This window comes from Triturus cristatus, chromosome 1_1, assembly GCF_964204655.1.
Source record: "Triturus cristatus chromosome 1_1, aTriCri1.1, whole genome shotgun sequence".
Classification (NCBI taxonomy): Eukaryota; Metazoa; Chordata; class Amphibia; order Caudata; family Salamandridae; genus Triturus; species Triturus cristatus.
The window spans coordinates 138,666,172-138,680,364 of NC_140579.1; the positions used below are offsets into that span (position 1 = coordinate 138,666,172).

At 44.3% G+C, this 14,193-nt stretch overlaps 1 protein-coding gene across 1 annotated transcript in view; it reads left to right on the plus strand.

Moving 5' to 3' along the window:
* The first annotated feature begins 5,992 nt into the window (after positions 1 to 5,992).
* SLC39A7 (solute carrier family 39 member 7) overlaps positions 5,993 to 14,193 on the plus strand; it is a 35,860-nt gene continuing 27,659 nt past the window's right edge. The window contains exon 1 of the mRNA XM_085620222.1: positions 5,993 to 6,012. The gene's annotated coding sequence lies outside the window, so the exon portion shown is untranslated. The remainder of the gene's footprint in view (positions 6,013 to 14,193) is intronic.

A 14,193-nucleotide genomic window follows, 5' to 3' on the forward strand; every position in this document is an offset into this window, starting at 1 on the left:
AGAGGTAAACATTTAAATTTGACTAGTATATAGGAAATGTTGTCTAATTTGTTAGTGTTGGAGATCCAGCTTGCCACTCCACTAAAACAACTGCTTTTAACAGTCCCTCAAATTGCATGGAGGCCTTGAAGTGTGATAATATCTTCTCAAATTTCCTAAATGAAGATGAGACACCAACCTATGGAAAGAGGTTTGTTGGCCAACAGAGAAATGCCATCATCATGCAGGGAACTCCGCAGCTAACCAGCAATCCCTTCTGTATGTTAAGATTCAGTCGAGAATAAAGATAAAAAGCGGATCACTACAAATCCCCTCTTGTACAATAACATGACATACCTTTGTTGTTTGGCTTAGAGGAGTTTAAGAATTACAAGCAATGCAAGAGAAAGCACTCCTTGATGAGAAAGAAATGATCTTATGAAGGGTCAGAAAGATATAGACAGATAGGTGCTTCTCAACAGCTTAGTACTTTTACAATTATCATCTCCTTCATATGCTTTAACTCTTGTCTCTTCAGGGAAAAGGAGCTAAATATTATCACCCGCAGCTTGTCGCGTTCACTCCGGTTCAACTTGCGGAAGCATCCAGTTGAAACGGAGTGGACGTGATAACGTGTTGCATGATTGATAGAAGAGACAAAAGTTCACTGTTTGCAGAAAAATGCATGATACCAGCATTAAGACTTTTGTTTGGCACTCACAGTATGCTGCTTTTAAATGAGTTACTGCTGTACTTTTTTTCTTACGGCGCAGGCCAAGGAAGAATACAACCAGCGTCTTGAAAATCACGTGGTCATTTCAAAACGGAGAGACTCACCTGTGATCAAGGCTCACCTGTGATCAAGGCTCACCTGTGATCAAAGCTCACCTGTGATCAAGGCTCACCTGTGATCAAGACTCACCTGTGATCAAGGCTCACCTGTGATCAAGACTCACCTGTGATCAAGGCTCACCTGGAGCCGAAACGCGTAAGGAGTTGAGCAATGTGTGAAACTTTGGGACTGGTATCAGTATCGGCGCTCTTCTTTTCTTATGAGAAAAAGAGTTTTGCTTGGATGTATTACTGGGATGCTCCGATCCCAGACGCCGAGGCCGCCCTGCTTAAACTTTGTGTTTGTATGTATATATATATATATACATATATATATATACACACATATATACATATATATATACACACACACAAATATCTACATGTATACATATATACATATACACACATCCCAGAGCCCCTCCAGCATGCCGAAAGGAAGAGGCCGCACAAGGAATCCAGGTTAGGGCTTTATTGGACAGCAGAAAAAGCGTGATGCATTTCGGCCGTGTGGCCTTCCTCAGACGCCGCTGCTCACCAAGAACATAGCCACGCCTTCTCCTTTAAATGGTACTGCAGTCTCCCATTGGTGGGAGCACCCTCCTTCCCCAGTCATGTGCTCGCCCACCAAGTGCAGCGCTGTAAGAACTGCAACTCCCAAGATGCTTTATTTTCGGGCAGGTGTTGCGTGGGGAAACAAAGTTGAAACCAATGTGGCTGGTGTACTGCAGGGCAAGGCGTGGTGAACCCGGTTGTTGTAAGTCCTGAAGCCTCCCTGGGTCCCCGCATACATTTCAACCAAGCAAGTGAAAGTCAGTCCGGCTGTAAGTTGACTGTAATAAGTCAAATAAACTACGTGAAGTCACGAGCTGCCAACCGGCAGCAAGCCATGCTGAACAAACACTGCGAGGTGTGCTGGTGTCAATCCAATCCCTTGGAAAACGACGAAACCTGCAGATGCAGAAGCCAGTGTGGACACCTGCCAGCTTGCGAAACGGGGCCTCTTAACGCGCCTCTGGCTGGCGCGACAAATATCCCAGAGCCCCTCCAGCATGCCGAAAGGAAGAGGCCGCACAAGGAATCCAGGTAAGGGCTTTATTGGACAGCAGAAAAAGCGTGATGCATTTCGGCCGCGTGGCCTTCCTCAGACGCCGCTGCTCACCAAGAACATAGCCACGCCTTTTCCTTTAAATGGTACTGCAGTCTCCCGTTGGTGGGAGCACCCTCCTTCCCCAGTCATGTGCTCGCCCACCAAGTGCAGCGCTGTAAGAACTGCAACTCCCAAGATGCTTTATTTTCGGGCAGGTGTTGCGTGGGGAAACAAAGTTGAAACCAATGTGGCTGGTGTACTGCAGGGCAAGGCGTGGTGAACCCGGTTGTTGTAAGTCCTGAAGCCTCCCTGGGTCCCCGCATACGTTTCAACCAAGCAAGTGAAAGTCAGTCCGGCTGTAAGTTGACTGTAATAAGTCAAATAAACTACGTGAAGTCACGAGCTGCCAACCGGCAGCAAGCCATGCTGAACAAACACTGCGAGGTGTGCTGGTGTCAATCCAATCCCTTGGAAAACGACGAAACCTGCAGATGCAGAAGCCAGTGTGGACACCTGCCAGCTTGCGAAACGGGGCCTCTTAACGCGCCTCTGGCTGGCGCGACAAATATCCCAGAGCCCCTCCAGCATGCCGAAAGGAAGAGGCCGCACAAGGAATCCAGGTAAGGGCTTTATTGGACAGCAGAAAAAGCGTGATGCATTTCGGCCGCGTGGCCTTCCTCAGACGCCGCTGCTCACCAAGAACATAGCCACGCCTTTTCCTTTAAATGGTACTGCAGTCTCCCATTGGTGGGAGCACCCTCCTTCCCCAGTCATGTGCTCGCCCACCAAGTGCAGCGCTGTAAGAACTGCAACTCCCAAGATGCTTTATTTTCGGGCAGGTGTTGCGTGGGGAAACAAAGTTGAAACCAATGTGGCTGGTGTACTGCAGGGCAAGGCGTGGTGAACCCGGTTGTTGTAAGTCCTGAAGCCTCCCTGGGTCCCCGCATACATTTCAACCAAGCAAGTGAAAGTCAGTCCGGCTGTAAGTTGACTGTAATAAGTCAAATAAACTACGTGAAGTCACGAGCTGCCAACCGGCAGCAAGCCATGCTGAACAAACACTGCGAGGTGTGCTGGTGTCAATCCAATCCCTTGGAAAACGACGAAACCTGCAGATGCAGAAGCCAGTGTGGACACCTGCCAGCTTGCGAAACGGGGCCTCTTAACGCGCCTCTGGCTGGCGCGACAAATATCCCAGAGCCCCTCCAGCATGCCGAAAGGAAGAGGCCGCACAAGGAATCCAGGTAAGGGCTTTATTGGACAGCAGAAAAAGCGTGATGCATTTCGGCCGTGTGGCCTTCCTCAGACGCCGCTGCTCACCAAGAACATAGCCACGCCTTCTCCTTTAAATGGTACTGCAGTCTCCTATTGGTGGTGCTTTATTTATTTACATATATATGTATGTGTGTATATATAGATATATATGGATATATATATACACACACACACACACACACTCTGCAGCAGCCTAATTAACTTAGCCCACCATGCAGCAGCACAGACAGAAAAGGATGATCCAGGATTCTCTGAGACCTTCAACCAAATGTCTTTTATTTATTTATCCAGTAAAACGCATCTGTCAATATGATGTGGTCTACGACAATTGCAGCAACTGACCACGACCGATGCGTTTCGGCAACCGCCTTCAACTGGGTCTCTACCATACTTACATTTTATCTTCACAACAACTGCATTAAACTCAAAGTATAATGAAGGATTTGGATTATGGGCCTGATTTATATTTCAGGGGACTGGTTACTCCATCACAATGGTGATGGACATCCCGTCCGCCAAAATATAAATCCCATAGGATAAAATCTGTCCCCGTTGTGATGGAGTAACCCGTCGCCTAAAACAAAATCAGGCCCTTATTCTTCACATTTGGACTCTTTTTGGAAGAATTCATCTCCGGGAGAGCACGCAGTGAGGCTGTACATCAGTTGCATATACAGCATCTGTGGGAACTAACACATATAGTAAAAACCCACTTAGACGTGTAATCAACCAACAGAACAACGGTCTTCTCTGATGACTACTGATTATTGATGACAGTTGGGAAGAGGGGAGAGATATGAAAGATAATATCTCAAAGGGGATGATAACAATTGTATGGTGAAAAGGAAAATGAAAGAATTTGTTGCACCTCAATCTAGGCTCCCTGGCATCCTTTTTCATGAAGCCCAAAAAATGTCAAAATTCAATCTGTTCCAGGGCTTCTCTGCTACATCCACTGGTGACAACAGGCAGGCTCTGACCACTCTGGGTTTATAACTCCACTTACACTGAATAGAATCCTTCACCATTTCAACCTGTCAATCCATGTTAGCCCACCAATACTGTTCTCTACCCGATGCACTGGAGAGATTCCAGCCCAAGTGGCCTTTGAGAGCCAAATTAATTGTCTTCTCCGCAAACCCATTAGGAGGAATCCACCTCTTACCTCTCCTCAGTTCCCACTCTAAGATGCACAGCTCCTTCCTCGTTTTCCAGAAATCCTGTTCCTGTTCTGTTAGATCCTTCAAACTAGGCCCCCCTTCAACGACGTGATCAAAAGTAACTTTTGACATTGAGTCCAACTTCTTAGCCTCAAACCAATCCTTCGCATCGGGAAGTTCTCACCACCCAGGACACAGGTAACTGTTCCTTCTTGCAGTCTGAAAACTTCAACCGTGAGAGACAAACTGGTCTATGTTTTATACCAGATATGTACTCCGAGCAGAAATTAAACACAGACATCCATCCACGTTCTTATCATAGGAGTAGCTTTATTAGCATCGTTATGTGTAAACATGTAGGCCAGCAATTAATCCTCCATTCTTACCATAAAGGGAAGACGTAATAGGAGGAACTTGAAATGTTTAACTTCCTTGTAACAAGCAAACACTACTCGTTCCATCACTGAGAAATGTCCCTCTGTCCTTTGAATGGGAAATGAAATCTCTTTACAGCGCATAGATCTCTCAGGCTAGCATATGTGATCATGATAATTGTCTTGTGCGCACAAAAGTGCCCTAACATTGGCATGCTGTCCATTTGCTCCTTCACTTTGAGGCAGGCCTCATCATATTCAGATGGCCACCTGTATTTGGTTCCACTTTAAGTAACACTCTCAATGATTGAATTGACCTCCCGTATTAAAACCTGATGAATACTGAGGACAAATCCATCACAGTGGACATTCTGGAATCAGTATCGAGTTGGTAACCTTTAGAAATTAAAGGTGGGCTTCCTATCAATCCAAATGTTTTCAATTAGGTCCTCCAAATCCACGCATATCTTTGTACACTAATCCTTTGCCGCCAAAACCACAGACACTAGCCATGCCAAGCCCTCGATTTCCTTGATCATCCCCAATCTCAACAACGTATCCAATTATCCCTAAATAAAAACGAACCCTGTTTCCTTTGTGAACCACTGGACTGGCCTTTCTTTGTGACACAATCCTACACGCACATTTTTTAACAACCAGAGTCGGTCCTCAAAATATTTGGGGAACTTTGTACTACTTCCTATCGCCATGCTTGGCAATGTAAACCTTCCCAACTTTTTTATGTCCTTGAATCTTATTCTCATGACAATAAAGTTGATCAATGGATAGGAGAACATGGCGGCCAGCGTCTAGCAGGTCGCGGAGGCACCGCCAGAGCGTTACAAAGATAGCTACGGTTCCATGTCTTGGAAAAGCTAAAATAGCAAGTAGAGTTTTGTGAAGACCCGAATACCCTCTCTTTAGTCTCTAGTTCTTAGTCTTATTTTAAAGATTTTCCCTCGTTTTCTCTATTCCCAACACTCACAACGGACCTGCTGCTCGGCGATCCCGCTCGCCCTAAACGGAGCGGTGGAGCGGTGGAGCAGTGGAGCGCTCTCCCTAGGTGGGGGCCTCTCGAGTTCTTGAGATCGGCGCTTCGGCATCAGGTTGGAGGAGACAGTGGAAACAGTGGAGCGGCCATGGGGGAGGGCGGCCCTGGAGCTCCGAAAGGGAAGAGGCGCTGCAGCTAGAATCTCCTTCCGGGGGAAGGGGGGTCACGGAGCCAGTGGGCTGGAGGGTCTGCCGGGGAGAAGAGTTGCGAAGCGTGCTGAGGAGGTTCTGGACACAGTCATTTGCAATTCGGGTGAGTTGGTTGATTCGAATAAAAGTCAGTCGCAAGAGGTACTATCTGGAAGTGGGAGTTTCTGTGGTATTAGCCCTGTGTTAAATGATTTCCAAGGAAAGCCTCCTTCGGTTTTGCCTCCCTGCCTACATCCGCATCCACACCCACGATATCTTTTAAGGAAGATTAAGAGAGAGAGGGGGGTAAGGGAGGCGAAATAAAATTAATATCAGGAAGTGAAAAACTGGAGGGAGAGGAGGACAAAAATAAAACAGCGAAGAAAATAAAAGAAAGGAAGACTGCTGTTCAAAAGGGAAAATCTAGGCAGGACGTAAGGGTTACTCCCTCCCTAAAGACTTTTTTTAAGGCTATACCTCAAACAGTTTTCCTAGCAGAGAGCAGGATGGAGGGAGAGAAGGGAGATAAAGGAGAAAAGGCAATAGAAAAGAAGAAGAAGATCATAGAAAGTGAGATTTCTAATAATTCGCCTATAGAGGTCAGCGACTGGAGTGAAAACATCTCCCCTAACAGATACCAAATTCTGGCTGAGTCTCCTGCTGAAGAGGATATAAATATGCACACCCAGAAGCCCCTTGTGTCCCAAAATAAATTACAACAACTGTTAACGCCCAAGGTTCTGGTTCAAGACCTAGGAGCCCTAGGAGCGTCAGGAGGGACAGCGAGTGAGGAGTTGTCGCTGAGTGGGCTTTTAAAGGCTCTCACAGTAGAGATGAGGTCTAGGTTTGAGACATCAGAAGAGAACCAGAAAGAGATAAGACAAGCTTGTGATAACCTGGAAAAAAAGATAGACGACCTCAGCAGTAGAACAGCCCAGTTGGAGGGGGAGGTAAAGGAGATGAGGGAGCAAGTTGGCCTGAATACTACTGAGATTACGAAGTTAAAATACTCTGAGGGAGAGTACTTGGAGAGGGTTGAGAGGTTGGAAAACTTCCAGAGAAGGAATAACATAAAACTTCTAAAGGTCCCGGAAGGCAGAGAGGGGGAGGATATAAAAACCTTTGTAGTACGTATGATCAAGAAAGAACTACAGCTGGATGAGTCTGAAGATGAAATAAGTAAAGATATCCAGCATGTACATAGAGACCCGTTCAGGCTAAACACAAATAGGACAAAACCTAGGAAAATTTTGATCAACTTTCTAACATTCTCCCTAAAGGAGAAAATACTTTCTAAAGCTTTGAGTTTTAAGTCAGTAGAAGTAGAAGGAGAAAAGTATGAATTTCGTTCGGATGTCTCAGCTGCTACCTCAAACAGGCAATGGGAGTTAGGAAAAAGGATGGATCAACTGAGAGGCCTGGGAGCGGTGGTTCAGTTAAGATTCCCTGCTTATTTAAAAGTGATGATCAATAATAAAATGCTTATCTTCCATTCTGCCGAAAAAGCAGACGAGTTCTTAAAGGACTTTCAGGCGACTAGAAAATAACAAATTTCTCCTGGTTATACCAGTAAATATACATGCAGCCGTAAGGGAAGAATGGTGATGGGAAGAATGGTGATGAGAAGAATGGTGATGAAAAGATGAAAAGAGAGGGAGAGTGGGAAGGGAATCAGTTTTTTTTCAAGGGTGAAGTTGTAAAATAATGAGAGGGAAAAAAAATATATATATATATAAAAAACTTCACAGGAGTTTGGGGTTAAAAAAAAAAAAGAGGAAAATATATACATTTGTATAGACAGGTTCTTTTCTCTAGGTTTCTTTCTTCTTTCTCTCTCTCTCCCTAAGGGTCTTCTTAGGACATGGAAAAACACTTTTTTTTAAAAAATTGGGAAGTATACGCTCTGGGGGAAAATCCAGATGACCTATTGGTCATTGAGGATGTGGGGCGCGGGTTCTCTATGGGTTGGAAATACACAGGGTGGGAAGCAGGGGGAAAAAATTCAAAAAAATAAGTCCTCTATAACCTCTTTTATTTTTTTCATAAAATTTGGATACTTAATAGTATTAGAAGATGGGTAGTAAGAAAGCTGGTAACATAAATGTTTTATCTTGGAACGTAAATGGCCTACGGGTTAGAAGTAGGAGGATGAAAATATTTCAGTATTTGAAAGATTCTCCAGCCCATATTATCATACTTCAGGAAACTCACCTGACCGAGAAAGAGGCAGTGGAGATATTTAAGACCGTGAAATGGGTGGTACAGTTTGAATGTACAGCACAAACAGCAGTGACTAAAGGGGTGGTGATTCTATTGAAGCATGGGGCTCAAGTTAGTTTAGACTCCTTTTCATCGGATAAGGCGGGCAGATGGGTAGTTGCTAAATTTAAGATCTCAGCTAGACCATTTACAATAGCATGATATTATGGGCCAAACCATGATGATGTGATACCCTTGCAAGATCTGTGGGAGAGGCTTTTAGACTCATCTGATCCAATTATTCTGGCTGGTGACTTTAATGTGGTGTTGAATAAAACATTAGATAGGTCTATATGCAGCAAAGCTCAAACCAACCCTAATATGTTTAGATTAATCAAACAAATTATGGAACATTTAGGGTTGCTCGCTATTTGGAGATGGAAAGCGGGTGAGAAATAGGACTTTACTTTCTTCAACAAAAAGTATAGACACCGGTCCAGAATAGATAATTTTTTGGTGGACTATAAGATCAAAGATGAGGTACAGCAGGTTGAGCATATAGGAGCCCATCTGTCAGATCACTCGGCAGTAATGCTTGTATTAGAGTTCAGGAAGGCTGTGGTTCAGTCTAGATGGACCTTAGACCGCACACTTTTATTGGAGGAGGTGATACAAACTCTTAAAAAAGAAACAGAAGAGTTTTTTTAGATCAATTGGGGATCAGTGGCCCCTGGTATTGCTTGGGATGCTTATAAGGCGTTCCTGAGGGGGAGGCTAGGGGCTTTGGCGGCTGCGAAAAGGAGAAATTATTATAAAGAGGTAACAGCACTGGAGGAAAAGATCCATTCTTTAGAAAACGAATTGAGGAACTCTAGTATAGACGAGCAGACGAGGATTAGTACGCTTCAAGAACTGCTACAACAGAAGGTTAATGTGTCCATGGTAATACAAGAAAGGGTAAGAAAGAGATGGGAAGCTAGTCAAATGGCACATTTTGAGTATAGTGAAGGGTGTGGGAAACTCCTAGCATGGAAAACAAAGAAAGAACAAATGAGAAATAGGGTTGAGAGAATTATTTGTGAACAAACAGGCAGGCTAGTTGAGGATAGCAAAGGGATTGAGCAAGCGTTCCATAATCATTTTAATAGAGTATATCAGGAGGATCTTAAGCCATCTAAAGATACTCTCAGTAAATGGGTAGGATCAGGTATGGGTAATTCCTTGTCAAGGGAAAAAGCGGATCTTCTTAATGGTAAAATAAAAGTTCAGGAAGTGGGAAACATAATGGCGCATCTAAAGAAGGGAAAGGCCCCAGGGCCAGATGGCATTCCACAAGAGGTTTATAAAATCTTGGTGGACACCTTAGTTCCCATCTTAACTAAAATGTTTAATGAGCTGTACATTGAACATAAGGTCATGCCAGCCTCCTGGAAGGAAGCCACGATAGCCTTGATCTTGAAACCTGGAAAATGCTCTAAAAAATGTAACTCATATCGTCTCATTTCCTTGCTAAATAGTGATTATAAGATCTACACGAAGATTCTGGCGGATAGGTTAAACGGGCTGATGGTGGATTTAACCCATGATGACCAAAAAGGTTTTACTCGGGGGAGGTTTTTGAAAGATCTGACCTTCTCACTGATTGCCACGATTGACCTAGCATCTACCTACCTTCTGCCTTTAGCCTTGGTGGCCTAGGATGCTACATCCCTGAACTTAGGTATACACTTTAGTAATGCTTTGGCTGGTCTCTATCAAGCTCCTCAGGCTCGAATTTTAATTAATGGCTCCTTTTCTCAACCAGTAAAGATCTCAAGAGGAACGAGGCAGGGGTGTCCCCTATCGCCCTTGCTTTTAAACTTATATATAGAGCCTCTGGCAAGGAAGATCAGAGAAGATCCAGAACTTCAACCTTTTAGATTTGCTGGTTGGGAGAAAAAACTGGGGCTTTACACCGATGATGTAGTGATCCTCTCTACAAATGTAAGGGAAACCTGGCCGCGTTTAATGGCCTTAACAACTGACTTTGGGATGGCCTCAGGTTATGAGGTTAATGAAGATAAGTCTAAAGTCATGACTTGGAGTATAGAGGAGACACCTGGGAAGGATGAGATTAGATATTTGGGAGTAATGATACCACATGACATTGACAAGATAGCAAAACTTAATTTTGATAAAGTTCGGAAGGAAATTGTTAAACTGTTGAAATCCTTGTCTCATCTCCAATTAACAATTTTCGGAAGAAGTAATTTGATTAAAATGGTAATTCTTCCAAAGCTTACGTTCCTCTTTGATGCAATACCTTTACCTTTTAAAACGCTATGGCTCAAGAATCTACAAGGAGACTTGAGTTCTTTTATTTGGGCAAGTAAAGGACCAAGAATAGCTTGGAAGAAGCTATGAAGAAGGATTGAGAAAGGAGGAATTGCCTTACCAGATCTCCTCTTCTACTCATGGGCTTTTCTTTTGAAGAATGACAAGTATCTCTTTAACTCACCTAACCCCCCAATTGTAGGAGGCTTGTGGTATACAATAGCAAACCTAGAACCGGGTGGGAAGGAAGGTTTTATTTTTAAGCATGCCGACCCCAAATTCTTTAAAAAGGTTACGTTGAAGATCTTGAAAGGGTTTGCAGAGACTTGGTACAACGTGAGAAGAACCTTGAAAATTCCTTACTATAGTCTTCTAGCCCCTATCTGGGATAGCCCCGGCTCTCCAGAGTGGACAAAAGATAGCTTGGCTAAACCCCTATTACAGGGAGGCCTTAGACAATGGGACCAGCTAATAAAGGATGGGAGACTTATCTCTTGGGAGAGCTGTAGCCAGATCACAAATTTTAGGCTCTCCAGATTTAAATACATGCAAATTCAGAGCTGGTTCGCTGATCCACGAACAAAAATAGGGGAACAGAATGAGTTAGAGTTTCAACTTAAGCTGCAACTGCGTCGAAAAAAGGAGGTGGCGATAATCTACTCGTTACTGGTGGAAGCTGAAGATGGAGATTTTACGCTTCCAATGGAGCTGTGGGGAAAATACTTGCCGGAATCATCGCTGGAAAAGTACTGGCAAGTATCTATGGCTATGCTATTTAAATCAGTTAATCCCGCATACCTGAGAAGGAACCATCTCTTTTCCATCCATAGAGCATACTGGTCACCTTTGAAGCTGTCAAAGTTTGGGAGAAGAGGAGAAGTTCCTTGTCCAAAATGTGGTAACATGAAGGCAAATGATGTCCACATGTTTTTAGAATGTGTCAAGTTGCAAACTTATTGGAAAGAAGTGACTGAGATGTTATCCCAAACGCTTAAGCTGCAAGTCAAGGTAAGTGTCTTACTTCTCATATTTGAGCAATTGGAGCCTGAAGTAAAGATCAGGCGAGACTTACTTTTTACATTGCATTGCTTGCACAAAGAGTAATTTGTAAACTGTGGGTGGCTCCTCTCTCCCCAAATATAGATAACCTGCTACAGTCTGCTAATTATATAGTCACTTTAGATGGAAAGAGCACTAGAGATGTACATTTTTGGCTCCCTTTTACTGAATGGTGTAATAATTTAAATAATAATAGGTAATCTCTTAATGGTCCTATGATTATGCCTACCAGCCTCGCTAGGCATTCGGGTTTATGGTATTTGTGATTTGGTCCTGCTTGGCGGAAAGTGAGAAAGAAATAAGCGGACAAATTGACACGTTTCCTCCTTCTTTCGTCTTTTTCTCTTACACATACCTACCTGTATTGCCAAAGCATAAGGGGGCAGAGGTGTCAGGTGCCCATCGAGATGTGCAAAAAAATGAAGAACGTTTGCTTTGTCTTCCTAATAAAGAGGCTTATGAGGACTATAAAAAAAAAATATTAAAAAAAATAAAGTCGATCAAATTGATCCTGGTGCCCACGTAACCACCAGAATTTATATCAGGAGCTGATCAACTTTGTCCATGCCTTGTATTTCCAACTAGTTCTTATCACCAATCAATGTGTATGGCGATCCTGAATCAGCTAAGACCATCATTTTCTTCCCTCCAATTTCCACTCTGCACTTGGGCACTACTACCTGTACACCAAGTGCATCACTCCCTTGTACTCACTTCTTGACCTCATCTGTAGTTTTCTCAACACCACGTATTTTCTCATTCTTAACACGCGTACCTATACTTGCATAATGGACTCATCTGCACACATCTCTCTTGGCAAAACAATTGGTACTGTTGACATGGGTCCTCAACTGCCACACACGGCACATGAGCCTGGTACCTTTGTTCTGTGCCATTTTCTCACTCTTCACAACCACCCTCAGTCAGTGTTGGACTTGGCTTTTTCAGCAGGTTCACCCACAGACTTTTTTGCTTTTTGACCTCCTGTTTTTGACCTTGTTTTGTTGGTTTTAGGACTATGGACACTTGTGGTGATCCCGTACTGCCCGCACCTCCAAACAAGCCCGATACTTCCAACATGGCCGCCGCGCTCCGCCAGACCAGAAGTGAGGGAAACAGTCTAGCGGACACGCATCGACCGAGTACGGGTGCAGCTGCAAAGAAAGAAGGCGAGGCAAGTGCGGCGTCAGAGGAGTCGGCGCAGCGGATCGGAGGGGAGAACGCGACGACAACGGACCCCGAGGAAGCAGGGAGAGAGCACCAGGAGCAGCGGAGCGGGGTGAGAGACGGCAGGAGCAGAACCAGGAGTGCGAAGACACAGAACGGCGGAGGACACCGAGACCGCTCAAGGAGCACCGCCTGCAAGACCACTGTCTCCCACGAAGACTCAGGAGCAGGGTTTTCCATCACCACAGCCCCGGAGGGTCGTGGAAGCAGGCAAGTGCCCGGGGCATGCGCTGTGGTCGTGCAAGGGTTGTGGGCACGTTTGAAAGGCACCAGGGGGGGGAGCACCAGGATCCCCACACTAGGCACCGGCACAGAGAACAGGGCTCTGGTGGTGGTACACTTCCCTCCCCTTTATGTTGGCATCCTCAGTGATATAGTAGCCTGAGTTCTTTTTTTTCTTTCATTCCTTTTTGGGTCCTACCCAGAGTCTGGAAAGAAGACCGGAAGTAAAAGAGAGGCCGGAAGAAAACCAGAACCAGCCAGGAGAATCTTTTTTTTGGATTTACATATGGACCCTTACTGAGTTCAGAATGGACGGAAGTTTTGTGACTGTTTTGTGTGACATTATTAAGCCTCTCTTTAATAAATAAGGAAGAATCACCAGTCGTCACTTGTCTAACCTATCTGAAAAAGAAGGAAGGGAGGATCGGGTTAAGGGATACGACCATAACACTTTACCACTGCTATTCAGTACTAAAGTGCGTATGCTCTCCATGTAAATTGCCTTTATGGATTGGTATTTCCATGATTGGCTTTTTAGATTTACTACTAAGTCCCTAGTACGTTGCACTGTGTGTGTCCAGGGCCTGCAAATCAAATACTGCAAGTGGGCCTGCAGCACTGATTGTGCCACACAATCACCCACTTGCACCCACTTGCCAGGCCCAAACCTTCCCTTTTCTTACATGTGACACACCCTCAGGTAGGCCCAAGGTACCCCCATGGGCAGGGTGCAGTGTATGTGAAAGGAAGGACATGTACTGGTGTGTTTTACATGTCCTGATAGTGAAAGTCTGTGTATTTCGTTTTTCACTATTGCAAGGCTATCTGTCCCACAGGCTTTCATGGGAGTTGCTTTGTAACAACTTACAATCATAAATTTTCATTAGGACAAGATAGAGAAATGGAGTTTAGCCTTCCTGAATTCAGGATTTTAAAATACATATTTTAGTAAAGATGGTTTTGCTATTGTGTGTTTGAAAATACCACTTTCAGAAAGTGGGTATTTTCTTGTCTAACCATCTATGTGCCTCTGCCTGTTGTGTATTCACTGTCTGGGTCGGCGCTATCGACTTCAAGGAACTGTATATAAAGTCCATTTTTAATTTATTGGTATTGTGGATTACTGTATGTTGTTTTTTTATTGTTTTGGTCCTGTTTCACACAGATAAATATTGGATATTTTTCTAAAACTGGTGTGGTGTTTTCACTGGATTACTGTTTGTTATGTGCAAATGCTTTACACACTGCCTCTAGGATAAGCCTGACTGCTCGTGCCAAGCTACCA